Source organism: Balaenoptera borealis, assembly GCF_965194805.1.
Source record: "Balaenoptera borealis genome assembly, chromosome: 15".
NCBI classification, from domain to species: Eukaryota; Metazoa; Chordata; class Mammalia; order Artiodactyla; family Balaenopteridae; genus Balaenoptera; species Balaenoptera borealis.
Window position 1 is genome coordinate 14209900 of NC_138871.1, and position 7107 is coordinate 14217006.

Below are 7107 nucleotides of genomic sequence, written 5' to 3' on the forward strand. Positions count from 1 at the left end.
AACACTGTGACCAATTTCAATTCTGCATTGTATTTTAAAGTTCATCTATTGTCATCAGTCTTACATTTTACAAAGAGGACCATGCCTTTCACTGTTTTCCTAATTTTAAGAAAATCTGCACAGTCTTCCTATGTAAGTTGAGTAAATGAGAATGAGATCAATGAGGTCAAGGGAAGTTCACTGTCACCTGGACCGGTGGATAAGATCAAAGGCCTATTCAAATAGAATTTTCAACTTTATGTGAACAAACTCAGTTTTCTACAACAAACGTCCTGGTAAATGTTACTGGAACAGACATATTCTGGTCTCAAGGTTTTTTTGTTTTTTAATTTTAATTAATTAATTAATTAATTAATTTGGCTGGTCGGGTCTTAGTTGCAGCACGCGGGCGCTTTTGTTGAGGAGCGTGGGCTCTCAACTTCTGGCCCAAGTGCGCTCAGTAGTTGCGGCACGTGGGCTTAGTTGCCCCGCGGCATGTGGGATCTTAGTTCCCCTGCCAGGGATCGAACCTGCGTCCCCTGCGTTGGAAGGAGGATTCTTAACCACTGGACCACCAGGGAAGTCCCTGGTCTCAAGGTTTTGTAAGTCAATGATTCTTAGAACTAGCAAACTTTCACTATTTCAGGAAAACTCTGTCCTTCTTTATTAAGAAGTGAATAGACAGAAACTGAATTTTATGATGAAACTATACCAAAAAAGTATAGTTTTAACTTACATTGTATGGTAATAGGTATTTAAATATTTGCTTTTTCTTTATCTGATGAGATATAATGGCTAGCTCAGGACCTGTCTTCCTTAGGCAGCTGTGTCATTGACTCCCATTCTGTCAAGTTTTTTCATTAACCTCAGGCTTGCAGCCTTAAATTTGGATTAGACTTTTCTAGCCTGGGCTGAATTAAAGAATATGTGGCTCATATAGTTTCCTGTTTCCACAAACTCCTGAACCAACTTGGAACTCCTACTTCCAGGCCTTTTTTATGTGATGTAATTAAACATCTTTATCATTAAAGCCCAGGCATTTGGGTTTTCTGTCACTAGCAGCCATTGCATTCCTGACTAGCACAGAGAATTTGCAGGAAGGATTCCAAGGAGGTGTTTCCTGCAGACACATTTTCCCTTCTAGGGTTCCCTGTCACAGCTACTCACACCCAAAGCCTGAAAGACGTTGTTGATCTTTCCTTCACTACCCTCCACCCTCCCAATCTATCACCTACTTCCCAAGTATATTTTGAATCAGCCCATCTCTTTCTATTCTTTGCCATTAGTGGAATCCCAGCAATTATGTCACCTCCTGCCTCTGCTATGTCACCTCAGTAGCCTTCCAAATGGTCTCGCTGCTCCCACACTTATCCTCTTGAACCAGCCAGAGTGATCTCTAAAAAATATACCTTTGATCCTGGCACTCCTATCCTTAAAGCAACCCATAGATTCTCCTTGGACACAGGATAAGATCTTAAACCCATAGCATGGTATATTAGTTCCTTTTGGCTGCATAACAAAATTCCACAAACTTAATAACTTAAAAGAACACACATGTATAATCTCACAGTTTCCATGGGTCAAGAGTCTGGGTGTGACTAAGCTGAGTCTTCTGCTCAAGGTGCCACAAGGCTGCAGTCAAGGTGTCGACTGTCTGTGAGTGCTCATCCAAGGACTCATCATGGAGTGTCCTCCCACTCACGTTTCATTGGCCGAAGCTGTTTACATGACAACACCTAACTTCAAAGAAGGCAAGACAATGCAGCCCTGCTATTGATACCGAGCAGGACCCTGTGGGGCTCCTGGGCACAAAAGCCTTTCTGTGTCCCCCATTTCTTGATTACAGGAAATAGGCTTCATTCAGCCTCCATAGCTTCCCTGAGTTCCTTGAGCAGGTTCAAATAGTTGCTAATTAGGGAAGGGAGGGGATGCAGAGACAGGGGAGGAACAGTCAAAAGAAACAATAGTGCAGCTTTGGGGCAACGTCCTGGTTCCCCATCATGGGATACAGACAACAATATCTTTGAGCTGTTTTGCAGATACTGAAACCCTCACCAGGTGGGAGAAGTTAAAGGTTAATGATGGTCTGCTGCCCACAAGCACTAGACACTAGACCAGTTGGAACCAGAAGGTTGATGATGCTGACTCCCACTTACGTCACCACCAACCAATCAAAAGAATGGGGCACTAGCCCTCTGTGGCCCCCTTTGCCTGGCAAAGCAATGAAGCTATTCTTTTCTACTTCACCCAAAACTCTGTCTCCGAGATTTAATTCGGTGTCGGGATACAGAGGCCAGATTCAGCTCCACTATGTGAGTGAGAGGAGGAGAGATAGAATCTTTGTGCACAGAGCTAATGACTATCCCAGCTACTATGAGGGGCTTCATTATCTGCCAGTGGAAACCAATGCACTTCACATAGCATTCTTTGACTCTATCTCTTTAGTAGCTCTCTCATCTATCAGCCTGGTGACTCTACAAAGAAAGAATATGAAATTAGTTTGGCACGATTTATTCCTAGTAAACTTACACTGGCTCATGGGACTTCCCTGGTGGTCCAGTGGTTAAGATGCCATGCTTCCAATGCAGGAATGCAGGTTCAAACCCCGGTCGGGGAACAAAGATCCCGCATGGTGCGTGGCCAAAAAAAAAAAAAAAAAGAAGAAAAGCTCACACTGGCTCCAAGGACCAGTATTTTCTCTATCTTTTTTTTTAAACTTAAAAAATATTCCAATTTAAATTCTTTTTTTTTTTTGATGATATAAATTATTTAGTCCTGCTTAATTTTTATCTTTATCCTGAATATGTTAGTTTGAAGATCACAGATCTAGGATTGGTAATGCCTGGTGATGACACGAGACCACTAATGAATGAGCATAATGCTCTTTAAAAAAAGCTAATGCACAATGTCCCCAGGATAAGGACATAGGAGGCTCTTGAATTTCCCTCCTCTCATGGACACACCGAATATACAGCTACACATGGAGCAATTCCCTGTAACGAAAATCCAGAAACTGTCAACTTGTCTTCCAAAGTGTTGTACGTTTTGCATTCCCACCAGCGATGAATGAGAACTTCTGCTCATTCATAGAACACCCTCACCAGCATTTGACATTGTCTTGTTCTGTGTTTTGGCCATTCTAATAGGCGAGTAGTGACGATATTTAAATTCTTTTTGTTTCCAATCTATATTCTAAGTCAGCCATCCCCAACCCTTCTGGCACCAGGGACCGGTTTCGTGGGAGACGATTTTTCCACGGATGGGATGGTGGGGGGTTGGTTCAGGCGGTAACGCGAGCGACGGGGAGCCGTGGGGAGCGGCAGATGAAGCTGCGCTCACTCTCCCTCTGCTCACCTCCTGCCGTGCAGCCTGGTTCCGAACAGGCTGCAGACCCTGTTCTAAGTGATGACAATCTAATGTGTAGCTAATTGTTCTGGCATTCTCTCAGGGATAAACGAAACTTACAAATCTATGGTTTCTTAAGTCATGCATAATCAATTGCCAAAAAAGGAATTGCATGATATTCATTGTTACAGTGTCGTAAAGGCCTTTTTTTATATAGTCAAGGCAATTACAAAGTCTGGAATGAATGATCAAAAGTAGTATGGATCCTCAAAGCTCTGTGTGTGTGTAACCAAAGATGGTTGAAACCAACTGAGGTTTAACCTCAAATGCAACAGAAGACTTGGGTTTTCTAGGAAGACATGGGGTGTCCTGGCATTGACAGGTCAGGTTGGGACATCCCATCTGAAGATAAGCAGAATGTGCCGTGAATGCACCTCCCGGGGGAAGCCCTTCCTGGTACGTGCTTAAGATTCCCAGGGAGCTAAGAGCAACCCAGTGTCCAGGAATCCACAAGACTCTGACATAACCTTTGACCCAAGCATTTAAATGAGACAACCAGGGGTCCCAGGACTGTCTGTGAAGAGAGAAGCAACTAGCACCACCACGTGATGAAACCAGAGAGTGAAATCAGAGAATGGAGAGGCCTGAAGAGGAGATGACACCAAAGGGTCATCCCCTCAGCTCCTCTGGGATGGAGTTAGCTCACGGGGAGGCACACACAAGGTCCACTGAGGGACCACGAGTGATATCCAAGTGGGCAAGCACAGACTCTTTAACTGGCCTGAACTCAGCTATCCTTCCCTCAACCCTTCCTCCTGGACCCTCAGCAGTCCTCTTCAGAATGGTAGGAGTTCAATGTGAGCAGTCACCTGTGGCTGAGAGGGCAGGGCAGGCCTTACCTGGAAGTGGGATTTGGACTGCACATTTATTATTATTATTATTATTATTGTTATTTTTGGCTGCATCGGGTCTTTAGTTACGGCGCACGGGCCCTTCGTTGTGGAGCACGGGCTTCTCTCTAGTTGTGGCGTGCAGGGTTTTTTTTTTTTTTTTATTCTCTCTCTAGTTGTGGCACGCGGGCTTAGTTGCCCCGCGGCATGTGGGATCTTAGTTCCCTGACCAGGGATCAAACCGGCGTCCCCTGCGCTGTAAAGCGGATTCTTTACCACTGGACCAGCAGGGAAGTTCCTGGGCTGCACGTTGATGAAAAGATGGAGCGGGTGGGGAAGGAGGATTGGCAGGTCAGTGAGGAAGCTGATTCATCAGGAGCGGGAAGTTCCTGGAAAAGGAGTTAGGCCAGAAAGTTGAGTCGGGGACCAACTGCAGAGGCCTTGAATGTCCTCGGGCTGAAGCTTTCAGATGTTTCACCAGGAAGCCGTGGAATGCTTCTGATGTGGGACTCGACGACATGCACAGGCCTGCATGAAACCAAGACAAATCTGACAGTGAGCTGTGGAACAGACTGGGCAAGAGAGACTGGAGACAGGGAGGTCTGACCTAGGCTATGGTCATGGTCAAAGCCCAAAGTGAGATGTGCATGGGCCAAACTGGAAAAGGAAAGGAAAAGACAGAGATTCTGGTGACCAATCCAATGAACTTGGGAGTGAAAAATACAGAGAAGTTGACAAATTAAAAATATCCTCTGTTCACAACCTGTATGATGCTGGCTCGTAGACAGCTGTGCCCTAAGAAAGAGAGAGGGCCCTAACTGAATTGGTAGCATATTCCTATTTCCAACTCTTTTATGTGGGTCACACTCTCCCAGGAAAATGGAGAGTTTCTTTCAAAAGAAGTAACTCCCCCTGCAGTGCACATGTGTTATTTTTCCCTACCAAAAGAATCCCGGCTATCTTCTCGGTTCTGGGTATCTTATTTATAATTTTTATCTCAAAGGCCTTCTAGCTCTTTATCCACTTCCTGTGGGAGCCAGAGTGGGAGGTGGAGCAGGGAGACAAACTTCTCCCTTGATCTCATTGAATCACCAGAGTCCCGGCAGGAGAGAGATGGCAACAAAGTTACAGCCTTGTTACCTGAGAGAACATAATAAATGGACCACGTGTAGAGACTTTTACAGAGATGTGGACAAGATGAAAGGAAACCAACCAAGATGGTAGAGCACCTCCGGGATAGTAACAAGGAGAGCCATCAGCACGGTCAGCTTGAAGGGACCAGGAGAGGAAGTGGTTACGAGAACCCAGAGAGGCCTGTAGCTGAAGGATGGGGTCACTGGAAAGCTGCTGTGGCCTTCAGTGTAGGAACCAGACACACGGCTGCCAGCCCACCCCCACTGGCAAGGCGCTAGAACAATCAACGCCCTGCAGGCTCTTTCCTCCTGCCCTCCTATTTCCTGCTGGTGTCTACTATGGGCTGAAGTTAGCCAGAACCCAGAAGGGGGGGGAGCTCCAGGGACAGTTCACACAGGTCAGCCCCTGGGGACAGAGCAAGATGGAGGAGAAAGGGGAGCAGATCTGGAGGGACGAACGGAATATTCAGCAAGTTAATATTGACATACAAATCAAAGCAACCCAGTAGAAACTGGCCTATCCTTTACAGAGCACAAACTATGGACCTAGCTTGAGGAAATGATGTAAAGCCAAGGCTTTAGGTGAGTGAAGGGGTCTTTCTCTTTGGAAGCTGGTCTGCAGGGAGAGGAGATGAGTTGAGGCCCCAAGAAGAAGGCACCCAAGAGCACATGGAGACAGGGCAGGATGAGGGACACTGCAAATCCCTTTTCAGGGTCCTGGTTTCAGTTTTCTGAGAGGACTGGTGGCCTGTTTTCATGAAAGTACCTTAATTCCATAGAAAAAATTCCCCTTTTACAAAGAGCAGCTTGAGGAAGTTTCTGTGTGTTACAACCAAAGAACTTGAGGTCCGCTTTGTTTGAAACAAAGGAACCTTGAGCACACGATTTCATTTAATCCACGTAACAGCCCTGATGGAAGGTAGGTCCCCTTATTCCCATTCTATTTTATTTTATCTTTATTATTACTACTTTTTTGGCCACGCGGCTTGCGGGATCTTAGTTCCTTGACCAGGGACTGAACCCAGGCCCCGGCAGTGAAAGCGCGGAGTCCTAACCAGTGGACCGCCAGGGAAGTCCTCCCTCATCCCTATTTTAAAGATGAGGCTATTCAAGGTCTGAGTCAGATCAGGCAATCTTTGTCTAGGGGTCAGGGACTCACACACTCGGGTCTGCCTCCAACGCTCTGGAATTTTCAAGGACTCCGCAAGCTGGCAAGCCCGGCCAAAAGCAATTTCCAAAACCAGAAGGGAACTCCACCTTTGACCAAGGCACCCCGCGGGGACGCTGGCCTCTCCGTCAGTTTGCCAACTAAAGCAGCTGGAATTCTGGGAGGAGCCAGCAGGCACGGCCACCCAGCGCCTAAATGTTTGAAAGGGACCAACCTTGGACTTGGAAAACTGCAGCCGAGTTTTTTTTCAAGTACTCCTGGGAAAGCAGTGTATTTGCAAATGCCATAATTCCTCAGCTAAATACCAAGGATGCGAGCATCCCCGCATCCCCCAATTCCAGAACCCCCAGCCCCAGAGGAGACCGAGTTGTTGGAGGAAGGCGGCCTGCTCACTCCGGCCCCCAGGAGCCCGGGGTGGGGCTCTCAGCACCCCATCTCATCCCCCCCACCCAGGCCCACTCCCTGTCAGCTGCCCCGCCTCAGAGCCGGAAGGTGAAGTGAGGTAATGTCTCCACAGACCAGCGGTGGCCAGGAGATGAAAAGAATCTCAGAAACACTGTGTTAAATTTAAAGCAGACCCACCTGCCTTAGC